This window comes from Jaculus jaculus, chromosome X (assembly GCF_020740685.1).
Source record: "Jaculus jaculus isolate mJacJac1 chromosome X, mJacJac1.mat.Y.cur, whole genome shotgun sequence".
In the NCBI taxonomy this organism is placed as follows: Eukaryota; Metazoa; Chordata; class Mammalia; order Rodentia; family Dipodidae; genus Jaculus; species Jaculus jaculus.
This window is the reverse complement of record NC_059125.1, coordinates 133,773,670-133,799,278: the sequence shown is the minus strand read 5'-3', so window position 1 is coordinate 133,799,278 and position 25,609 is coordinate 133,773,670. Positions and strand designations below refer to the sequence as shown.

At 41.1% G+C, this 25,609-nt stretch overlaps 1 protein-coding gene across 3 annotated transcripts in view; it reads right to left on the bottom strand.

The window, feature by feature from the left end:
* Fhl1 (four and a half LIM domains 1) overlaps positions 1–24,073 on the bottom strand; it is a 65,469-nt gene extending 41,396 nt beyond the window's left edge. For 2 of the 3 annotated variants that reach the window (XM_045140394.1, XM_045140398.1), the window contains exons 1-2: positions 23,698–23,806; positions 1,877–1,949 (exon numbers count right to left, since the gene is read on the bottom strand). The gene's annotated coding sequence lies outside the window, so the exon portion shown is untranslated. Of the gene's footprint in view, positions 1–1,876; positions 1,950–23,697; positions 23,807–24,054 lie in introns of those variants that run through there. The other variant, XM_045140395.1, reaches the window with a different exon arrangement.
* Between the last annotated feature and the right edge of the window lie 1,536 nt (positions 24,074–25,609).

The following is a 25,609-nucleotide window of genomic DNA, read 5'->3' as shown; positions in this document are numbered from 1 at the left end:
CGTCAATTAAAGTTTTTATGGAAGCTTCGGGAAGTTGCAAACTGCTGTGGAATTCCTAAGGGGTGGGGAGCAATGCCTGTGAACTGCCAGGTTCGACCTAGCTGCCATTTCCAACTCACCTCTGGAGAGGACATTTTACTTAAAGAATCGTCTCTGTTTCTGTGGGAAAATAAAAATGATCCCTCTGTGAAGAGCACAAAGCTAAATTCTTTGCTTTTTAGTTAGAGCACTGTACAGCTCATCAAAGGAGAGTTAGAGTCACAGCCTCCTGCTTGGGCCAATGCAGCTGTGGCTTGGCTTTTTTTTCCGTTTGCAATGAGGTCTAGTATTTTCTTTGATTCTTTTCAAGTCTGAAAACAACTGTGCTTGGTAAACACTTATCTGTGAATAGTATCCATAGCAGGGCTCAGAGCTGAACATAAAAATCCTGCTTCAGCTGCTGGGGTTTGGTCACTAGCTAGGTTAAACCCTTGGGCCCTTAAAACTGAATGGCACTTTAGGCTGCTACCAGGATTGGGAAAATGACAAAAACTCCAATTATATACCTCTAGAAATTTGTCCTAGGATTTTTACTCTTTGAGGTTCAATATGCTTAGGTCTTTGATTAGATATACAAGTTGAACATTCCTAACCTGAAAATCCAAAAACCTCTCATATTTAAAACTTTTTGAGTTCTGATTCACCCACCACAGTGGGAAATTCCACACCTGACTCCAATGTGATGAGTCACTGGAAAAATGTGGCAAGCTAAAAATTACTGTGCAAAAGCCCATTCAGGCTTCACATATAGTACATATGGAACAGTGAATTTACTATTTAGACCTGGGTCCTGTGTCTAATTATGCACATATTCTACAATCCTCTCTTCCAAATCCAAAACCTGAAATGCTTCTGATTCCAAGCATGTCTAGCCATATTTCAAAAATCTATGGTGATTTCTACAGCGCACCAATCTGCTACTGACCCTAGTGAACATCTACCATAATTGAAAAAGAAATACCTATACTGGTTATCTGTCTCTGTGTAGGGTGGGCTAGGGCAGAGGAGAAGGTGTAAACCCAGCATTCTTTTCATGGATGAAACAGGAAACCTCGATAGGTTCAGTACTGGTAAATGTCATATCCCTTCTTATAAATACAAGGAGACAGGGACACAGAAAGGAGCAATCATACCTGCATTGTGCTTGGATGGGCCCTCTTTAAGATCCCCCCTCTTCTATTACTATAGAAGGTAAATGTCCTTTCTCTCAAGGAAATAAATAAGGAAGCCTAGTACCACACAGCATAAATCAAGCACTGTTAGCTGAAGAAAGTGGAGGACAGAAGCTGTCTAACCAACAAGTAGTAAATGAAAAAAGTCTGAACAGTCATGGCAGAGCTACTTCTGAACTGGAGTATAGTGTTACCCAGCAAAAACACTCTTTGGCATTCCTATCACCAGATTTTTCAGTGGCAGTCCCACACTTTCACTCCTTCCTCTCTGGGATAAAAGCTTCCTGGTGGCTGACACACACTTTTCTGGTCACCATTAGGAGTCTCCTCCCTCCCGCTCATCCCAGTATTTGTTCCATGAAGCTTTCCTGCTCCCTACTGTTCACACTGAGACAGGAGTAAGTTCTTATTTTCAAGAAAACTCTCTAGCAGTTCTGTTGTGCCTGGCACATTCACTTTTAAGCTCCCAAATTGAAAGCAAATGAAGTATTCTCTTGAAAAGGCATTCTTCAGAGAGTTAATATTTAGGGTAAGCAGCGATATTGGTTGGGCCAATTAAAATAAACCCTCTTAAACCTTCTGTATAAATAATGCTCTTGGTATAATGCCACAAATTGGAAGGTTACAAATCAGCATAAGAATGTGTGGCAATTAGTAAAACTTACCTCACGTTGGATGTGTGAAGAACAGGATTTATCCTGGAAGGGCTGGATATAGTTGAAAACAGCCTCCAACTGCCTAAGATTGGAAAAAATGAGCATAGTTACCTTTTTAGAAGAAAAAGCAGACATTCTTAAAAAAAAAAAAAAAACTTCCTTTGAAATGGCTCATGGTAACACATTCTACTTTGTATTTACAACCCTTAGAGTTAACAGAAAACTGCCAAGATGTTCTGCATATTTCTCCAAATGTCTGTTTATCATATAACATTAGCGCTGGCAGTGGGTCTGGCTCCCTCATTATCAAGCTGTATTAGCTCCAACACTCAGCATTGTTAGGGGGGTGAGCTCATGGCCTATTTCAGTTTTAAATTAACATTTGGCAATCACCCGGGTAATCAAAACAAATGACTCAGTCATTTAGAATAGATTTATTAGTTGAGCCTTTTTTGTTCTCTTTTAACATCTTTAGAATATTTTTTGCCACAGGAGGGCTCCAATCTAGTCAAAATGTAGAACATAGGTCACCAGAGGAATATTTCGAGGTGTTGCTATGGAAATGAGGTGCTCTGTGACCACTGAAGTTATCTTCTATCAACAAGACTGGGGTGCAAGCTAGTTGGCAGTAGGGATGACTCTGTAGTACTAGGAAGCAGATGTACCCTGTGCTATCCCCATCCCTGACACAAGTTGGCCACAAAACACTGTCCTCCCTGTGTTCAGGTGGCCTCTCTACAGGCTCACACACATCACCACTTTGCACCCTATACCACTTGAAAAGGAAACCTGAAGAAACCCTGAAGAAAATACAGCAGTCTGAGAGAAGGAACTTGCCTGTGTTCTGTTTGTTTGAGAAAGGATCTCATTATATATTCCATACTGGCCTTGAATTCAGGATCCTCCCACCTCTGCCTCCCAACTGCTGTGCTTACAAGTGTACGCCATCACAATCGCCTGCTGTCTGATTTTTCACTGCTCTAACCCTACACTCAGAACAAAACCAATACACAGGATGAGTGCATGAAATAGGGCAAACATAAACTAAGACTTATTTCCCCTACAACCATTTCTAGACTGATCTGTAAACAGGGATTGGGTGTAGATTTCAAAATGTTGATGCACTGTCTAGTCTACTGTCGAGTAAAGACTGAGTCCACTGATTTTAATATGCTAATGACCTCATCTGTTTCAGAGATCTTAATGATGCTTATCATAGTTGAGGATAAGTCTTTTGAAGAGCAAATGGATAAATCAGATTTCTGTAAGGACAGTATTCTTGTTGGCAAGGTAAAAAGCCAAATGCAAGTCAAATTTGTGTCAATAGTAAAAAGCTAACATTCAAAATAGAACTGCTTAAAAGTTACTGGATTAAAAGGAATGCCGTTCTACTCTCCTTCCTACGTACACTTTAGTAGAGACAATATTGCCTAGTACTATCATATAAAATCTGTTGTTTGTTCCATTTTGTTTGTACTGCAAGACTTTGAGCTCATGATGAAAGATACAAAACTCTATTTCCTAGTACTTAAAAGGGTGCCATGTATATACAACAGGCTTTTACTCAGTCTTATCTCTCGCCACACACACTCTACTAATATGGGCCTGTTTCTCAAAGGTGCCACACCCTTTCATACAGCTGTGAAGGAATGGCACAACTGTTCACACGGGATGTCACACTCAGAGTAGCTGGCATGAAACAATGGACCACCACACATTAGCTTTTCAACCTTTTGACTCTCGTATGGGTAACCTGCTTCACAAAGTCAAAGAAGTAAGTACATATGAGGCACTGCCCAGTGACTCATGGTGCCTCACACATAGCAGGTGCTCACTGAGTATTTTATATATATATATATATATAATTATCACTATCTTTACAGATGGCAAAGAGTCAAAATGCTATCAAATTTGGGTAATAATATGCTCCCACATATGCTTGGCACTAAATATGCTCCTCTTTAGATTTAATTCAAGTTCAACTTCAAACTTGAATCCTTTACACTCTAGCTTCAATATATTTCATCTTACTTTTCTGGCATTTATTTTTCCCAGAGATGGATGCAATTTTGACTGGGTTCTACTTGAAGGAATCTGATTCTCTATGTAAAGAGCCAGAGAGCTCTTTTCCTAAGATTCCCGACCTGCCAATGCCTTCCCTACCTTCTCTGTTTCACTGCTCCCCACCTACTATACAAGTTCTGGCTGACAGAGGGGGGCTATAGGAAAGGAAAGGACAAGCCGACTTCTAGTAACCAGGCCAGGACCTTTGTATTTCATTTTTCCTGGCACCCTCCAGAGGGCAGAAGAGGGAACAGTGCAAAGACTGAGAACGCAAAGATTTCACACTGGGGACCAACTGTTCCATAGTTCATGGTTTCTCCATCAATAACAAGTCCATAAAGAGTACAAATTTATGATGAGACTTGAGTTACATTTATGTCCCCATATTATTTATTTTATTTTATTTTCTGTACTAGTGTTTTCTACGTAAAGGTCATGAGGATGTAGACATTCACAATACATTTATGTGCACTTTTTAATATGCAGACTATAACAGTGGCTCTGGCCAGATATAATACAGATTTTGTTGACAATACTGTGAAAGACAAAAGAATAAAACCAAACTGAGTAAAATTTAATGACAACAAAGTAATACAAAATAAAACTCAAAATGACTTTAGGGTCATTCTCATGATTCAAAATAAATCATGTTAACCTTATCCTACACAGACATAATTAATAAGTGAGAGTAGACAAGATATTTATGTTATTATAAGATAAGCCAGTCATTTCATTTTAGTAACATTTATTATAATTGTTCCCCTTTAGGTATAATAAAATATTCTGGCCATAGAAACTGATGATCCTATAGCTATTTACAGCCAAGCTTAAATGATCCCCAAATTGCTAATCAATTGGGTGAATTATGTGGAAAAATAAAACCCAGAGATAATAGCTGTTTAAGTGAACTTAACACACTGGCTGAATCAATCAAAATGGTTGATCTCCATGGATTCATTGTCTCCTCTAGATGCTTTGAATATGATTGTCATGGCAACCACTCCTTAATCATCTCCTTCAGAATATTTTCTTCCACCTAAGGAATCAAAGTGGGGTGAACCTCAAACATCTTCGTAATTAGGAGCACGTGTGATGACAACAGAGGGGGCCCAGATTTGTCATTCACACTACTGTTGTCCATTTGTCTTGTACTACTATGGGAGTTTGAAACGCTGACATAAGTGTACTTAAAAACATATGCTTAATGTTGCCATAAAACGTAAAAATAAATGTAGCAGAGAAAGCCACTGGCTCCACTGCTTTAGCAGGAGAACTGATAAATTGACTCTTTCTCAGAGAAGAAATCTATTCAGAATAAACAGAGGATATAAAAGATGCCTCATTTTTAATAATTGCAGCATAATCAAGACACACATCATCACTAAATCTTTAGCAACATATTAATTTAACAATCAAAGACAAACTAGAAGGATATTGCCAGTTACAGAAATATAATAAAATCCAATTTGTGTTCATCTAATATGATTAGGTAGATAGTATGTCTTATGATGGATTCTGTACCCAGGAAAAGTCTTTTAGTCCACATAAGTTTCTCTATTTATTTTAAATATTCATAATATTCTTCATAATTTAGAGGTGAGTGCTATTACTGTCCAGTGTGAGGAAAATCAGTTATGCTTTCTAAAGGTATCTACTATAAATAGCATACATTTAAACCTGTGGTTGTTCTGCATTTCTCTGCAGAGTTTTACATTTCCTTCACAAACTACAAAATGCACACATTTACCTAAGCTACAGCCCTGAACTATTTTAAATTTTGCACTGGAATAGATGTAAGGCTTTCTAACACTAAGCCTGCTATGATAGGTTTGCAAGCTGGTAAGTGAGAAGCATCTTTTCTTCTGGATGTGACACAACCACTAAGCTAAAGAATAGGTGGAAGGGTGAGTAGTACCTCTCACCATTCCACGAAAGACTATCAAAAACTTCTTAGTGCTATTTTTTCAGGCAATTTGAAAGAATCTGTTGGTCAATAAGGACAGTAAAGAAATGTATTTAGTTTTTGACTGGTATATTAAAGCATTAAGAATATGAATCTTAGGCAGAGGTAGGAGGATCGCCGTGAGTTCGAGGCCACCCTGAGACACCATAGTGAATTCCAGGTCAGCCTGGGCTAGAGTGAGACCCTACCTCGAAAAGCAAACAAACAAACAAACAAAAAGAATATGAATCTTAGCCGGGCATGGTGGTGCACACCTTTCATCCCAGCACTCGGGAGGCTGAGGTAGGAGGATTGCTGTGAGTTCAAGGCCACCCTGAGACTCCATAGGGCATTCCAGGTCAACCTGGGCTACAGTGAGACCCTATTTCGAAAAACCAAAAAAAAAAAAAAGATAGAATATGAATCTTAAAAACCATTCAAAAATGCAATCTAGGTATGGTAGCACATGCCTTTAATTAGAGCACCTGGGAGGCCAAGGTAGGAGGATCACTGTGAGTTCAAGGCCAGCCTAAGACTACATAGAAAATTCCAGGTCAGCCTGGGCTAGAGTGAGACCCTACCTTGAAAAACCAAAACAAAATGGAATATAAAATGCTAAAATTATCAGGCATTAGGAACAGATGGGGACAAAACAAAACACAAGTCAACTGGTGAAATCTAGCAAGAAAAATGGAGTGACAAATATTTGTTAAAGTCAAAAGGTAAAACCTTGAAATTCTTGTCCTTTGCCCTAATGTCCAATGATATTTTTGTTTTGTTTTAAAAATAAGGAGATTAATGTCCTTTCAATGGCTGTTACAGCAGCTCCCAAATAAAACAAATGATAAGATAAAAATTCACTTAATTGACTGAGAGGCATGAATTAGTCATTGCCAAGTTTACAAGTTTCCCACAACTCCAAGCATTCTTTGGTTAAGAAAGCCGCATTTTTTCCCTCTGACTTGATGACCATGGGTAACGTTCTAGGTGATTATAATTTCTATTTTTATGTAACTCTCTGTGCCCCCCCCTACTAAAACTGAATCAAAGCAGTGAAGGATAAAGGACTGCATCGACACTAAATGACAATCCTGACAGCTGCATCAAGAGCACTGACCCTCCCGAGTCTGACACCAAAAACGTTCTAAGATCTGACATCCTTACAATCCTCACCAAGCCCTACTCATTTTTCCTGCAGTAAAAAGCTTTCTTAGCCGGGAAGAGTGGCACATACCTTAAATCCCAGCACTCTCAGGAGGCAGAGGTAGAAGGATAGCTATGCGTTCAAGGCCACCCTGAGATTACATAGTGAATTTCAGGTCAGCCTTGGCTACAGCGAGACCTTATCTCAAAAAAAAAGTTTTCTTTAAAAAATATATATATTTGTGTGTGTGTGTGTGTGTGTGTGTGTGTGTGTGTACATGCATGCACGCGTGGCAAACCAGAGCACCTTGTCACTGCAAATGAACTCAGCAGAGCTTACATGGGAGGCTTGGGAATTGAACCCAGGCTGGCAAGCTTTGCAAGTAAGCACCTTCAATCACTGAACCATTTTCCCAATCCCTTGAAAGTGTTCACACTTCCTCTTCCTTGACTTTATTTCTGTTGTCTTAAGTTTCACCCATTATAATTTTGTACCTTAGCTATTTCATTACAGTTCTTAATGTTATGCATAAAATTCCTTCATCATATAGGTGTCAGAATGACATCTCCAATACACCACCTCAACTTAAAAATCTCCTTTCTCAAAAAACCTTCCTTCTTTATCATTTAAGGGCCAAATTTCTTACCATGAAATTCAAGGCCTTTTGCTAGGACTCTAAGTAACTCCTCACTTCAGACCTGGCTTTGACTGCCTCACTGTCCCATAGGCTCATGACCACTGCAGAACCAAATGTTGCTTCTACTCTCCCCATAACCAGTGATTCTGAAAATTGGCTGCGTCTGGGGAGCTAGAGTGACTCATGATGGCAAGGTCCTTACTATGGCTGTAATGTGTTCCCTTCAAACTTTAGACATTGAAAAGAAAAAACTGAGATGTTTAAACTTAATATCTAATGTGATAGTATTAAGAGGTGGACCCTTAAGGGGTGATTAGACCATGAAGACTCCTCCCTCAGGAATAGGATTAAAGATCTTACCAAAGAGGCTCCACTGTCTAGTTCAGCACTCTAGACTTTCTGTCTTTCACCACAAATGATCTCTTTCCCATTGAGCTCACCTTCCCAGTGCAATACACCTGGCTTACGAAGGATGACTCTTAGCCAGAGGCTGCAACAAAAATGTTGCCAAAGCTGGATACTACTGAAGGCCATGCTAAACTCCACACACTGCATAGTAGTTGAGGCTGCCCACTTAATATTATTTCCTCTCTCTTCTTCTTTTTAACAACTCTTCTAGCCTTCCTTTATGCAAGAGTTTGATGCTTCTATGTTCTCTAAAAGATATTTTAAAACCTAATATGACAATAGTAAGACGTAGAGCCCAGAGAATGTGAAGAAGTCATGAGGGTGGAGCCCTGGTGAGTTGGATTAGGTTCACTTATAAACGGACTAGATGGGGGGGGTGTCTCTTTGGGGCTTCCACTTCTTTTATGTGAAGACACAGCATCCCTCAGTTTGAGAGGGTGAAGTACCACAGCATCTTGGAAAAATGGTGAGTAGCATCACAAGAACATAAATCTGTGGCAGCTACATCTTTGCTTCTCAGTCTTCAAAACTGCAAGAAATAGATTTCTGCTCTTTTGAAATCACACAATCTCAAAGTTTCTGACATAGCAGCACAAAACAGTGCTCTGACCCCAATGAAGCTTCCCTAGATGGAGCTTATATACAGCCAAGGCTGAGAACCACTGCTCCAAGTTCCTATCGTCACACTTCACTGGGCATCAGAATTCCCTGAGTGAAGAAGGGGTTTGTTATAACACAGACGGCTGGGTTCTATCCCCAGCACTTCTGACTCAGCATGTCTGAGGTACAGCTAATGAATTTGCATTTCTAATAAGCTCCTAGGTGCTAATTGTGCTCTAGGTCCAGGAACACCACATGGAGAAGTACTGATATGTAGTCATAATTAATATAAGTATGTAGTATGAATAGAGGCATCATACAATAGCAATTAAAACATATATAGGTTGATAGCCAGGCGTGGTGGCACACACCTTTAATCCCAGCACTCAGGAGGCAGAGGTAGGAGGATCACCATGAGTTCGAGGTCACTCTGAAAGTACATAGTGAATTCCAGGTCAGGCTGAGCTAGTGAAACCCTACCTCGAAAAACAAAACAAAACAAAATATGTATATACATAGGTTGAGTATATGTTATCTGAAATCTTAGGATCAGAAGTCCTTTATTTTTTTTCAAATTTTGGAATGTTTGTATAGATTTTGCCATTTGAGAATCTCTGATGTGAATGACTCCAAAATCTGAGTATTCAGATATCTCATTTGGCAAAAGAGAATATACCATCTTCTTAAATGTCTCCACATTTATGAACAAATTCACAGAATGTCTAAGAAATGATCTAGTCCAATTTCCTTTTTATAAACTGAAGCTCTCAGTGAGGGAATTATTTTCCCAGAGGATCAAATGGTACTGACATAACTCAGGCTAGGATTCAAAAATTCCTAACACTCTCCACTCCCTGCCCTGCCTAGTTCAATATTCTTTGTGTTCCTAATAGCATTTCCAATTAGATTGGACTTTCCATGCCTGAAGAGATGACTTCTGCTTTATTCTTCCCCAAAGCAAGTAGACGCCCAGCAAAGTGCCTTGCGCATTGGAATAAGCACTAAACAAACATTTGTTGATTTCATGTGATGATGGACTCAGCTCCATACTTGTCAGTAGCAGGATTTGGCACCAGTAAACTAACAAATGGGCAGTGCTGCTCCAATCAATTAGCCACAGAGAAAATCCTTCACATCCACATGTTTGCTGCTGTTATTTGCTCCAGGGATGATGAGAAACATATAAAGAAAAATTATGGGGCTTTTAAAAGTGGCAGGGATGATAACTGAGTTTACAACTTGACACAATCCCACTTTCAACTTACATGTCAAAAACCTTTGCAAAATAGCTAAGCCTCATTTTATTCATAAAAACTGCAACAATAACACCATGCTAGAAAATTATAAAGTACAGTGCTCAAATGGTTTGCGTACTTTGGCCAAAGTCCTCCTTGCTCTTTAACAGAAAATTCGAAAATAACTGGACTAAGTATAGAGGGCTGAAGAGATGGCGTAACGAATAAGGTACTTGCCTGCCAAGCCTAAGGACCCAGGTTTGATTCCTCACTACCCATGTAAGCCAGATGCACAAGGTGGTGCACGTGTCTGGAGTTCATTTGCAGTAGCTACAGGCCCTGGCACATTCATTTTCCTTCTCTCTGTCTCCCCCTCTCTCCCTCTTTCTCTTAAATAAATAAATATTTTAAAAAAGAGAAAGAGAAGATGGGTGTGGTGGTGCACGCCTTTAATCCCAGCAGTGGTAGAAGGATCACTGTGAGCTCGAGGCCAGCCCGAGACTACATAGTGAATTCCATGTCAGCCTGGGTGAGTGAGTCCCTACCTCTAAAAATAAATAAATAAATAAAAAGATAAAGAGGAAATAGAATGAAGGGACGATTAAGGGAGAGAAAAGAGGGAAAGAAGCAAGCAAATAAACATTACTCAGACAAAATGATGCTATCATATACTTGCCCCACAAGCCTCTGCAACTAATCCTTGCAGGCATAGTTGACCCTCTACATCCACAGATTCTGCACATGCCCTTTCAATCAGTTTTGGATGGAAAATGTTCAAAAAGAAAATTGCATGTATACTGAGCATGTGCAGACTTTAGTTCTTATTCACTAATTGATAGAGTGTAACAATCAGGACACAGCACAGGTAGTTTCTTAGATACTAAAAGTAATCTATAGATGAATTAAAATTGAAAGAAGAGCACTGCATAGATTATATGCAAATAATACTCCAATTTATGTAAGGGACTCGAGTAGCTGCAGATTTTGGCATCCCAAGAAGAGGGTCTTAGGACTGAATTTCCTTGGATACTAGGGGACAACTATGCTTCCAGCGACAAGGGAGTGTGATTTTTGCTGAGCTTCAAGATTAACACAAGCCTACCCTCTCTACCTGTGAAACAAATGTATTCTGTGACTCAAGGGAATGAGCTGAACATGTCACTACGTGGCTCATCACTGCCACCAGGGTGACCAGCTATGCTTGCTACTGAGCTGGAAACCCTAGCCTCCATCAAGGGCTGTGAGTCAAGAGAGAGACCTTTTCATTCCCTTCTTTTTCTCCTCCCCTCGTACAAAATCTGGTACCTCAAACAGAGGAAGTACCACATATATATCATTCAATGGTGAACACTGAAATCAAGAAATGGTAAGTAACGCTTTGTCTAATAAAAGCATGACAAACTATACATACAGATCCATTCATAACTTCCTTGGTTGTCCTATAGATGGAAACCTGGGCTCTGTGCATGCTTTCTCTGGGCTACATCTCCAGCCACATAATTGCTTCTGATACCCAAGAGAAAGTTCAGTAATTTAAATGAGGGGAACTCTAAAATCAGCTCCCCTTGTAGTATTTTTTTCTCAGAGAACTATATGAACTAGGAAGTTTTCTCTCACCCAATGGAAAATTTCAGGGACACCTGCATCCTGATGACACCCATTGCCTGTGTGATCTCCAGCTTTGTCTTGCAATCCTTGATGCCTTGTCAGGGTTTTCCTTTGGTGATTTTAACATCTCTATAACATCAGCTGTTTCCTTCCTCAGTCTCAATGGCCCTCTTAGTAATTCCCTGTACTACCACCTACCATAGAATGTTCTGTTTTCACAGCCAAGCTAAGGAAAGCAATGCATATTTGTAGCTGCTCATCACAGTTTCCCAGTTCCAATATAAGGAAACCATTTATAGGCAGACCTACGTTAGCTTCCTACCTCACACTTACTGCAGAGCTGAAATACCAACTGGCTGCCAGAAGTGCTTGTGTCAGGTCTGTGTGTGCTTCTATAAGCTACAAAATAGCCTTTGGCCCAAAGCAATCAAGCTCCGATCTGGATAATGGCTCAGGGGGCAGACACGAATTCATCAAAGGTCACTGTTGCCACTGACAACCATGAATGCAAGGGCCACATAAGGACAGCCCGTGTTGTAGAACAGTCAAGTGGTCAAGACTGCCACAGAGGTGGAATGGTATCTCAGTAGGTGGCAGAAAGGGCATGACTCAAGCCCAGGCTCAGTGTCCTGGCCAGTATTGTGTAACTGGGCACTGTGCATGGCAGGACTTCTCATACTTCACCCTTCCATGGGCCCTGGCCACAAATTCTATCACTCGAGAATAACAGTCCTTATTTTCCTCACACTGAAAAGCAAGTATCTACCTTTACCTACAAGGAACTAATAAAAAGTGCCTATAAAGTCTTCATATTTCTGAAATTCTAGTGTATGAGCATTTTTTTTTAGTCAAAAGAAATTCCTCTTTGGGGGCAATTTTTGGCTTACAGAAAAATTACGTGGAAAAATACTAAATTACTATATACCTCTTCCACACTCCCATGCCAGCATCTCTCATCATTAACATCTTTCATGGGTGTGGTACATGTGCCATAACTGATGGACCATTATAATAACCTAAAATGCATAATTTGTGTTAGGCTTCATTCTTTGGGCCATACACCTTGTGCAGGTTTTGGTAGATGTTTATTGAATCACAACATGAAAAGACACAAAGCCCAAAGACGCTATCTTATATGCTGGAATTATTCCATTTGCTGCCCACTCAGTCGGGAAATGTTTATAAAACTGGCTTTTGCATGAGAAAGCAGAACAGTATGAGAAGAGTAGCTTCAAGAGACAGGAAAGACACTGAGGGGAAAAAATCCAGGAAGGCAGACAGAGAGGGCAGAAATGATAAAAAATCAGTCCAGAGTGAGAGCAATGGAACAGTGTGAGCATCTGTGGGAGGAGAAAGGGACAAATTGTATCTCACTACAGTAGTCCTTAAACTGCCCCAAAATTATTATTAATTCAGTTGAATGTACTAATGACAAAGCAGAATTTAGTACACTGAAAGCTTACTGTGCATGTAAATGGGTAAAGAGGGCATACAGTCTGTGCATAGACAATTTCCCCTGAAATCTACTTTAAATCTGTGGGCTCATGGGCTCTTTCTCTACCATTTCTATATTTACATACACAAGTAGTTACCATTGTGTTGTGACTGCCTTTAGTATTCAGTATAGTAACATGCTTTACAGTTTGTACTTAGGAGCAATAGGCTGCAACGTGTACAGATGTGTAAAAAGCCACCCCATCGAGGTGTGCGCATGTATGCCATGATGTTTGTGCCATGATGAAACCACCTGACCAACTTCCCAGAAAATATGCCTTCTAGAAACATCTTTTAGAAACTGCTAACTGTATATAAATGTAAAGCATTTCTTCCTTTTTATAACTTTACAGAAAAGGGTGATACAAAATTTTCATGATCCATCCTGCTCTTGACAAGTTGACATTTCACAGGAACTGCTCGAGAACACACACTGCTCTTCTGTTCATCACAATTATTTCTCTCTTGGTTGTAACTTTCCTTTGGTCCAAATATGTAATTAAGCTATTAGCCAAGTAGTTTACTAGAAGTCAATCCAGAAAAAATATTCTAGAACATCAACACCTACAAGTCCTCTGTAATGTTACTTCATCTTATACAGAGATAATGCAATAGCATTTTAGATGTAAATCTGGTCTTTTGTTAGAAGGGGTTACACAACCTTCTGTGGTTTGGAAAGGGGTTCTCAAAAAGGTAGATCAGTGGGTGCCTGACACACAGAAAAAAATTGAGAGGGGTGAAAAATATATATATTATTTATGATAATAATTTGATGGATATGCACATTTATCACATTCATCCAATCAGAAGCCTCCAATGGACAGACACAATGTGCTGTACAGAAATGATATTATCAGCCAGGCGTGGTGGCACACACCTTTAATCCCAGCACTTGGGAGGCAGAGGTAGGAGGATCGCTGTGAGTTCGAGGCCACCCTGAGACTTCATAGTGAATTCCAGGCCAGCCTGGGCTAGAGTGAGACCCTACCTCAAAAAACCAAAAAAAAAAAAAAAAAAGAAATGATATTATCTTAAAATACTAGCTGCCCAGAGGGCTATGGAGATGGCAAAACCTGCCAGCCTTTTACCAGCACTCATGTAATGTCTGATGATAGAAAGTGGTGCACATATTTGTGATCCCAACATGCCCACATCAATAGGAGGTGGAGCCAGGAGAATCTGGAAGCCAGAGGGTCATCTAGACTGGTGCACACATAACAGCAAAAGTGTGTCAAAAGAAAGTAGAAGGACAGGATAAACATGTGCTGAGGTTGTCCTCTGACCCCCACACATGTGCGTACACATACACACACACACACTTTTTTTTTAAGCCAGCTGCTTTATCTGTACATAAAGGAATAATCTGTCACCACCATATCATATTGAATTGTTGTCTTGGTTTCTTTTCTTTCTTTTATTATTTTTAAGAATGGTTCCAGGCTGGCCTCGAATGTATGATCCTTCTGTTTCTATCTCCCATATGCTAGGATTATGAGTACCAAAATGTCTTTTCTCAGAGTGGAAATACACAATAATAAAGTAGAAAATACATTGGAAAAATCCTTCCCAGTTCTTTCCTTAAAAGAAGCCATCACAAGGGGGCGCACGCCTCTGGAGTTCGTTTGCAGAGGCTGGAAGCCCTGGCGTGCCCATTCTCTCTCTCTCCCTCTATCTGTCTTTCTCTCTGTGTCTGTCACTCTCAAATAAATAAATTTTTAAAAAAATGAGCAAAAAAAAAAAAAGAAGAAGAAGAAGAAGCCATCTCTTGTGGTCCAGAAGAGAATTGGTTTGAAACTTGTATATGTATACATGTATATGTACATGTACATGTACATGTACATGTATATGTACATGTATATGGAGGTGTAGAATCTTGGCTGGGAGGCTAAAAAAGCCTCTTTAGTTTCTAGAAGGTATCTGAATACATAAATTATTTTACTGTTTTCAGTAAACTAGAGTCACTTATAGGATGTTTCTTATAAATTTTCAAAGAGCATATATTTTGCTATTTCAGATGTCTAGATCCACTTAGAGAGACTCAGAGTATGTGGTTTCTGAGGAACCCAGGAGAAACACGTTATTTCAACTCCCCTAGCCACAGGAAAATGAAAATGATTGATTACACTTATGCTAGTAATCAGCTTCACAAACAAGAACAACGTATAAAACTGCCTGACAGAGTTCACTAAAAAGCCAGCCCTTAGTGCCTTCCTAACAAATCACGTATCTCAAATTGGACAGGCATCCAACAGCCCTAGCCAGACTCTAAAACGGAAGCAAGTGATAAGATTTATTAACTATTCAAGTAAACAGATTTAGTTCTGTATTATCCTCAACAAAACAATTTTTCCCGTAAAGCCTCTGTATTCCCAGCTATAATTTTTCTAGTAAAGAAAGGTACGTATAAGCCCCTGTAGAGCCAGGTGTGGTGGATGACTCCTGAACTGCCAGCAATTGGAAGGCAAAGAGAGGATTGCTAGTAGTTCAGGAATAGGCTGGGCTACACAATGTGAACTTGTCTCCAATAAAGAAAATAAAAATAAAACAAAACCTTGTAGATATTATAAATTCTTGTGATTAGAATGTCTATGGAACATTTCATGTCTTGGAAGATATAGCACATATTTTCTGTGGGCAAATAAAATATAAATCCAGAAGCACTAAAGGGTCCTTTTCTCTAGGATTCAATGCATCAAAAGTCTGCATGAATCTTCTGCGTTTTATATCTATTGTAGTTCAAAATGCAGTACATCTCAGTGGTTTAAATCTGAAAAAAAATCCATTTTCTGACAAGAAATAGTGCACTGTGGAAAGCTGGAAAAGTGGGCCACGTGCTGATGGTGCACATGCCCACTGCCAGGCCACAGTGACAAGCAGAGACAAAACTGCCCCTCAGCACAGCTCTAGGCAAGGTTACAGCTTTCTCATTTGTTCACACAGTAAACCCTTGTCAATCAGCATCCAAATTCATCATCTGGCATACTTAAGCATGTGCGAGGGCCCTGGCATCCACAGGTTTACAGGTATACAGAACCAACGCTGGCTCCATGTGTATTTTGTTTGACCTAACCAGTCAGTGATACCTCTGTACTGAGTGACACCAAATCTTCTCACCTCACCTCTGCCCTGGAAAAAGCTAAGAAACAGACCTGGCCTACTCCAGGTAGGTTAGCTTCAACAGTGGTAAATGGGGCTAAGGGAAGGAGTAGAGGTTGAGACTGAGAAAATGGAAGGTGTGCAGATTGAGATGGGCTGAAACCAATCACCCTGAGAGTGAAAAGATCTGCAAAGGGACATGTAGAAAGTGGGACCCACAGAGCTCCAGAAATGTCTTCATGCGGGGGAAATAGGAAGAAACATAAAGAACTGGTATTTTGGGGTGCCAAGTTAAAATAACAAGAGGGACTGAAGAGATGGCTTAGCAGTTAAGCACTTGCCTGTGAAGCCTAAGGACCCGGGTTCCAGGCTTGATTCCCCAGGACCCACATTAGCCAGATGCACAAGGGGGCGCACGCGGCTGGTTCGTTTGCAGTGGTGGCTGGAGGCCCTGGCGCGCCCATTCTTTCTCTCTCTATCTGCCTCTTTCTCTCTCTGTCTGTTACTCTCAAATAAATAAATGAAAGTAACAAAAAATTAAAATGAAAGAAATATACTTTAAAAATAAAATAAAATAACAAGTGTGTGTGTGCATGCACACGCTTCATGACTGCATGGCTAGTATTTTCTCCCACAATTTAGATATACATCTCATCTGATAAAGAAAAAAATGCTTTCCATGTAGTCTCCCAGGTTAATCATGTGAAAAGAGTATTAAAGTTGATATATATATATATACCAAAGGCATACTTCGTACACCTTGGTACTTTCCCCACAGGACAGGGGGAAATATATACTAAGGGCAATTTCACGTAAGAGGTTCTGCATTACTAATATTCACTTTGAATTTAGTAAATAATGTGGAAATTTCCTACACTGCTTACAATTTTGATATTGTTTCACAATTAAGAAATAATTGTGATTTTGATATGTCCACCAGAAAGGCTTGATTTTTTTTTGAGAAGGTCACCAAGAAGATCTTAACATTGAAGAGTTTTTAGGTAGGAAAAGTAAATTTACCATATGTGTACAAACCTAGAAATTCAAACTTGAAAAAAAATCAAGAAGGAAAAATTTTGACACTGGCATTCTAAGGATCTCTGTCTGTGAGAGTGTCAGTCTCTTTATAGGAAAATGAAGGGAATACCAGCAGGAGTCTGTAGTTGGTCCTCCCCTTTTGCATGCAGGGCACTAACTAGAAAAGCAATAGGCACTCACGTAATTTTTTGGTAGTTTCAAACCAAAAAAACTTAAAAAGCAAGGATACATTTTAAAATTTGGAAACACTCAAATGCACTTGAGTCCACAATTAAAAAACAAATTGCATTTTTAGGAGATACACATGATATCTCACTGATTTTTCGGTAGTTGACATACTTGGCTTTTTAATTTTTTTCTTGAAGGTTTTCCTATATTTCATGTATTTTCCTATAATGAAATTTGCTCTTTATATCATTGAACATTTTGATTTTACAAAAAGCATTACGCATTCTTCTAAGTTTTACCAGATCTCACAAGCTTATCTGAGAAGAGTGGGGCATATCTGGGGAATGTAGGTCAGTGGTCTAGCACTTGCTTAGCACTCGCAAGGTGTGGTTATATTTCCCACACTGCAAAAATATAATAAACTAAAATAGATTAAAAGCATGCCTGCCTACAGTGGCTGATTACCCAAGTGGCTGATTGCTGTCATAAGGATCAGGTCATTATTACTATAATCACAATCTATAGTTGACAATCCACTGTGGTTATCAAAATATGCATTTTATCTAAATAATAGTTCCTTTTTTCCTCCTGCGTCTTGGCCCTTGAGAATCATGGTTAAGATTCCTTTCCAACTTAAAGTATATGAAATGAAATACAAGGTCCTTTCTCTGCCCATGCACACAAGGAACGCTTTTCAGACAAAATACAATTGTTACTGGATTTTCCCCCCAATTTTTATGCTCTAAAACAAAACACATCAAAAGTTAAAATAAATATTTAGCTGTCAAAACAAAACACCCCATATGGAAAACACAAATATGAATTTGATGATGTTTATTCTAGAACCTTTCACAGTGAGTACAAATGTTTAAATTGTGTAAAAAGACAAAGCCAGTTTCTGATATTATGGAGTTCTACAAGACAGTCTAAGGAAGGTAGAAGATGACTTACTGAAAGGATGTAAAAGCAGATTACTTCTGGGTTCATGGTCATCAAAGTACTGCCTGAAATATTTAGGTAAACTAGAGAATGAAATTCTCCAAAATAGCAATCATAATGTCACTCACTATGGGGAGACCTCTAGATCAAATTCCATTCCGAATTCAATTCTCACTAGTTGAGGAAAGAACAGAAATTCACAACCTGAATCTAAATCCATTGTCAACAACTCTGAAATTAGGTGGTGTTGTTTTTTTTTTTTTTTTTGGTTTTTTGAGGTACAGTCTCACTGTAGCCCAGGCTGAACTGGAATTCATTATGTAGTCTCAGGGTGGCCTTGGACTCATGGTGATCCTCCTACCTCTGCTTCCCAAGTTCTGGGATTAAAGGCGTGCACCACCACACCCAGCTGAAATTACTTTTTATCCAGTACCAAGTATTTTCCTCTCTCCTTCTACCTAGCTCTTAAACCTACCACCAATCTTACAGACGGCTGCAAGGACAGTGGCTTAGCTATGGGACATCAGTTCAAATCCCACTGTCACTCTCATTTTTGAAATGCACTGCAGAGCTGCTGTGAGGATCAGATGAGATCATGGGTGTTGACTCAACTAGCACACTTCCTGAGAGGTAGTAGGTCAATTAATGCCACTTCCCCTTTGCACCCTACCTCAAGCAACTTAGTCCAAATATGATTAAATTTTAACATTCCTGGTTTTAATTACTCTCACGCAAGTTCAATGGTATATAGGACATATAGAAATTTTCATTTTGTTAAGACTCTGAATGGTGTTAAAGGTGTGCTCAAAACCATGAACTTAGAGGAAGAAGTTACATGATCTTCATTTTGATCTTTACTTCCAATGCTAACCAGCTGTAAGACCTAGGGCAAGTGGCTCTACCTCTCTGAGGCCGGTTCTGCATTTATCAAATAAAAGAATATATTGTGTATAAAAGTGACTGGAACAGTGTCATAATTGGGAACTGTTATTCTAACAATTCAGGTTGAGGTGCAGGAACTGGCCACTTTGAAGTATAATCAAATGAGCTCAGCCAACTCAGGCACATGAACACACTGTTTTTGTCCTTTCCTCTCTTAGAGTTACATTTTACTGTGTTTTGTAGAGGAAATTACATCAGCCTCGGCATTACTGAGACTTCGGGCTGCACACTTCTTCACAGTGGGTCCTGCACTAAGAGTTCTGGGATATTTAAGCAGCATCCTGGCCCCTACTGACGAGATGCCAGGAAGTGCATCTGGCAAAAAATGTCTCCTGGACAGTGTCCAACAAACCCTGTGTGGCAAATTCCCTGTGGTTGGAAACTACTACTCTAGCACAGTTCACAAACATAGGGATTCTCCAAGATCTCAGGAGGTACCCTGCAGATCAAAGGTTCATCGAGCCACTATTAAGTACCATTCAGTCTTTTAGGCTCCATCATATGATTATCCTTAATTCAAAGTTGACCACAGAAAAATAATTGGGGAAGGGCTCAATTTGCTATGAGAAGATGTTTTAAATCATAACAAAGCTCATAATCATCCACTTCTCACTACTCTAAACAGTACTATAAAGATGAATTTAAACATCAGTACATCTTTGTTCCATTTAATTTATAGGAAACATCTTTATAGTGTATGCATGGATCAAACTATCATACTGTACCAAAAATATGTGCAATTATATTTTTTTTAAGAACTGAACAAGGTGGTACATGCCTGTAATGCTAGCACTAGGGGGCAAAGGGATAAGAAATTTGATGCCAGCCTACATGAAACCCTGCCTCATCCAACCAAAGACAAAATAACAGTAACAGAAAACGTTTTAAAAATAATGAAAAAAAATTAAAGAAAGCCCATAGAGTCTAAGATGGCTTAGGAACAATATCAAAACCATCTTTCAGCACCAGATTCCAAGACCTCCCTGTGCTACCAAAATCCACAGATGATCAAGCCTCACATAAAATGTGATAGTAGTTTCACAAAACTTACACACCTTTCCATGGATTGTGAATCATCTCAAATGACTTATGGTGTCGATACAATGCAAATTGTATACTGTTTTATATTATATTGTGTAGGGAATAATAACAAAAGAAATGTCCCTACAAGTTTAATAGAGATACAATTTTTTTCAGATAGGTTCAATCCCTGGCTGGTTGAATCTGAGGATATTTGTGTTAACCAAAATGAAAAAGTATGTGTCAGAGGGAAGGTGAGGTAGAACTGTTACAATGACTAAGTCACTGTAAAGAAAGGACTCCACTCTTTGCAAGGCTGAAGCAAGGCCAGGCATCTCTTTTGATTATTCCCTACAAACTCATGGCCTACATGTTTCATTTTAATAACTGCACCAGAAAGACAGGAGCAATTTCTTATCCACCTGGTATCCAGGAACCAGGTACAAGGAAGTAACACTGTAAATGTTTGTTGAATAAACAAATGGTCATATATTATGCTTAACTGAGTACTCCGCTGACAAGAAAGAAACTTTCTTTACTCTTGTGGAAAAGGAGCTGAAAGAAAAGATCTAAGATAAAATAATTGCAATATACTCCCTGTGACCCCAGCCAGAGACAAGGCATATAGTTCAAGCAAGCAGGAATTTTGTTCCACTCCCACCAGGTTATAAAAAATAATGTTGCTGAAGGGGGTGGGGGATGGGCGGGGGGGGGTTAAGGGAAAGAAGGCAGCCAGGAGGTAGGAAAAAAAAAAAAAAAACAAGGAGAAGCCTCGGGAGATTACCTACCCATTTCTTCAACAAAATGCTAGCTTTTTTTAATGTCCAAACTTGGGCTGAGGATGTACCTCAGTGGTAAGTGCATATGCCTACTCTGTGTGAGACTCTTGGTTTGGCCCCCAGTACAGAAATAAATAAATAGTATCCAAACTTAGGGTATGAGAGTCAATTTCTCACAAAAAGCTTGATTTTTTCCCTATGGGTATTGGCAAAATATTTAAGAATATTTAAAATATATTTTGATCATACTGCCAATTTCTGAAAGTTCTTCATCACCCCCCTGCATCCCACAGAATAACAGCAAGTTCTCATTCAATTAAAACACTGTTTATTACTTTTGTCTAAAGAGAAACTTATGGCCCACTTCCCACCAACACACTGCTCTTTGTAGGAGATTTTTTACCAGTTTCTGCATTCTATTCCACAGAGGAACACAAAATATCATGTTGTAAAAACATCCTATTTATCTCACTGTTGCATAAGTACAGAATATATATCATATAACTATTAGGAATGGTATATGTAGTCACATAAATAAATGCATTATTTCAATCCTGGAGGTTCACATTGTATTTCCACTTATATTAATATTTCCAGTTTAAAATTTTCAGCAGTAATTATCTCATTTGAGTGATCCATTAATTTAATACATGGTAAATTGCTCCAATGAATTATTATTATACAAGAGGAATTTAACTTATTTAAATTACAGACAATTTCTTTTTAAGTTTCTCTGAAAACCTAGACTTGCTTTAAAAAAACATGTCTTCCTTTTCCAAAAACTGAAATATGGGTATGGTAGCTTTGTTTCCCAAAAGACATATTTAGTTACAGAATGTATATGGTACCCTCCAAATATGTACTTATTGTGAGAGGGCTTGCACAAATCATGGCCCATCTGAGTAATTTCCTGTTGCATAAAGATTATATTTGTCCTTAAAAATGAAAAATAAGCATTTTTAAAGACTGAAGATAAAGACTTGATTGGAACCTTATGTAACCAAAATGGGAAAGCTTTATACCCCTACCACATTAAAGGTCCATGCTTTTTTAATACATAGCCTTGAGCAAACATGAACATGAGTTTCCAAGGGCAAAACTACCATCCTAGAAACCCCACAGTGGATTTTTTTTGGTTTGTTTGTTTGTTTGTTTTAGTGTACGGAATGGGGAAAGGCTGTTCTTTGGGATGAGTTCCTAGAATGGGAAATCTTTGCCTAATTCCATGTGGCCCACAATTTAAATGTGTGCTATTCTTCTAATGCTCTCAATTCCAAGGAGCAACGTCACATACATTAAAACTGTCTTAATCAAGATAGAAAAAAAAAAATCCTGGTATTCTATAAGCTTGCCATACATTTGATAACCCAGAAAATAATCACAAGCAATTACAAAATGATGGCTCCAATTAGAAAAACTGGATCTATTCCAAATTCAAACCAAAGGGGGCTTACTTAGATGGTCCCAATGGAATAATTTCAATGAATAGTACAGAGGATTTCCAGCAAAGATAGACATTTTTCCTACTACTTCTACTCTTCTGGCAACCAAGCAAAAATGTTAGAAGGATGTAGGATGTAACTCTTGCCCTTCAGAAAATTATAAAACCATACCTGGAATCTCACTTTTCTCCTTTTCCTAGTGTGACGCCCTATTTTATGGTAAAGAGCAATTAAAAAGAAGTGAGAAACTCACAAGTTCCCAAGTGCAGAAAATAATACAGCAGGTAACAGGAACCAAACTCAGTGTTTCCCTTGGCCTTGCTGATTTTCAAACCTGTACCTAGTCCTGAAAGACTAAGCCATGGAAGAGAGAAAAACTTCAAAAGCAGAAACCCGTCTTCCAAAGACTAGGCCAGGATCTAGTAAGGATCTGAGGCTTTTTGAAACAGGTCACACCCTGCAGGTCTGAAAACCCACCTGTCTAAGGCTCAGCCTGGGTTACAGAACCTGTCTCTTGCTTCTCTAGGTTCCACGCTGAAGCTGAAATCTACTCCCCTTCTCCTCACCCCCATTCCCCAAACCACTGCCATTCCTCCAGGACAGCATAACCACAACCAGCCCCCTCCCTCCCCTTCTCCCACCCCTGAAGACCTACAAGAAAACCGTGGAGCTTCTTCACTCCTACTCCCTCTCATCCACACCCCTGCCATCCTCGCGGAATGAACCGAGGCAGGTCCCACCTCCTCTACCCAACAGGCGCCATCCTTGGTGAGGAAAGAAACCAAAGGAGTCCCCCACATAATCACATCCAGCACCAAAAGGTGCACCCCACTTCGCCCCACCCCCACTGCCCGCCATCCTGGGTGAGAAGGCTAAAGCCCCCTTCTTCAATCCCACCCCATGTCATCTCTGCTGAGGAAAAAGCGAGGAGCCCCCATTTCCCTCCCGCCCCCTACCTCTACCTCGCTCCCTTCGGATCCCCACTGTGGCCAAAGCCTGGGGAAGGACTTCCCAATCCCCATCCCCGGGTCCCGCACCCCACAGCCAGGGGCACCTCCCCCCCGAAGCCGCATGGAGGCGGCGGAGCCTCGAGGCCGCAGCGCAGGTACCAAACCCTGCAGGTCGGAGCAGCCCGGCCCAAGGGCGGAGGGGGGACGGCCCCGAGCGGCGGCGGCGGCGGCGGGGCAGGAGGGCAGCCGCTCCCCCGGGACGCGGGCTGGCCGGGCAGGAGGCATACACGCACGCACGCACACGCGGAGAGAAAGCGGGCTTACTGCCTGGGATGCTCGCCCGCGCAGCTGTCTAGGAGACCGCAGCGGCGGCGGCTGCCTGCTCAGGAGCCGGAGCGCGGCGGCGGCGGCGGTGGCTGCGGACTGAGCCCCCTCGGCCGGGCGGTGGATGTAGGGCGCGGGAGGGGCGCGAGGGGAGGGGCGCGCGGGGGAGGCGGGAAGGGAGGGAGGGAGGGAGGATAGGAGAGCGCGCGCACGCAGGGGGGGCGGGGCGGGGCGCGCGCCAGCCGAGGCTCTGCCCCTGGCGCCTGGGCTGCGGTGAGGAACGCGCACACGCGCGGGCGGGCGGGCGCGCGCGGGACCAGCCCCAGCCAGCACAGGGAAGGGGCGCTTGCCACGCACCCGGCGCGGCCGCGTCTCGCTGCCTCAGGAGAGCTTCGCTGGCCTGCCAGGCACGCGCGCCGGAAAGGTGGCTGCGCGCAGGCGGCGGCTGCGGGCGAATCCACGAAGACCGAGCGCGAGGGCGGGCCGGGGGCGCCCAGGGTCCCCCTCCCTCACGTCGCAGGCTGCGTCGGCTGGCGGGCAGTCACGAGTCACTGCAGGCGGCTGCGGCCAGGGCAGAGGAGGTAGAGCAACAAAGAGAGGCAGCCAAGAAGGTGGTCTGTCGCCTCTCCAGGAGCCTCGCTAACTTGCGCGCCCCACGCAAAGCGCCTCGGTCCGGTGCGCACCCCCTTCCAGCCCGCGAGTGCGCAACCTCGTGCTTCCCAACGGAACTAAAAGGCGCACCGAGGACCTCTCTCCTTAATAACAAGCTGGAGCAAAGAAGCCCTCATCCATTAGCCCAGTGCCGTTATCCACAGGGCTTTTTACATCACTCGGAAAGCACTCACAGTAGAGCTGTAGCGACTTTTCATTCATTCCTTCATTCATTCACGATCACTCTGTGTCGGTTCAGCGAGCCCTCACCATGTGTCAAGCACTGTATCGAACGCTGTAGATATGGCACAGTCCTGCCCACACTCTCTGTCTTAGCCTGGGAACTTCTGATCTAGTGGGAAACACAAAATAAAGAAATGAGAAAACAATCACATTTGGGTGAAGGACAAGCATGGGGTGCAAACAATGTGGGTGGGAAAAAAGGTGGCTTTTTAATCTGAATCCTGAAAGATATGAAAGAAGTACCATACAGAGAAGCAGGGTGAAAGCTTTCCAGAGAAAGGGAGCAGATGTAAGGAGGCCAGAACGATGCTGATCTTGCCAATGGAGGGAAGTACAAGATTTGATAGAAAGGTGTTGAAGAGACCTAGGTGTGGTGCTCATGCCTTCAATTCCAGCCCTGGAAAGGAGGCTGAGTTAGGAGGATCGCCTTGAGTTCTATGTCTGCCAATAATACAGAGTGAGTTACAGGCCAGTCTGGGCTACAGTGAGACCTTGTCTCGAAAAGGGGGCGGATTCTGAAGAGGGAATTGAAGTAGAGAGAGGTGCTTAGATACTTTTCATTGTAAAAGGGAAACAAATGGAATAGAACTGGAAGGATGGGTAGGGTAAAGGAGACTTCCCTTCTGTCTTGTAAAATTGAAAGGTGAATTTGTCAACCAGTATATTGGGACAGACATTACGGAGGGACTGATGACAGAGACAGTAGACAGAAATTTATTAAAAAGAGCCCTGAGATGGAATGAGAATAGAATTGAAGGAGAATTGGTCCTCCATCAGAAGCAGATGTTGTTAAGATGTGGGGCAGTAGTGTTATCAGTCTAATGACTCCTCTTTGCCCCATGGTTCACAGAAAAGATGGTGGCTTCCTTGACCTGAGAACCAATACCATAAGCCTTTGCAAAGACCCTTTCCCTTGCCACCCAGAGCCCAAGCATTCTCTTTTCCTGTTCTGAGTCTGCAGAGGCACTGAAATTTGTTCTTTCTCAACTAGCCAAAGAAGCTCCATGCACATTGCCTA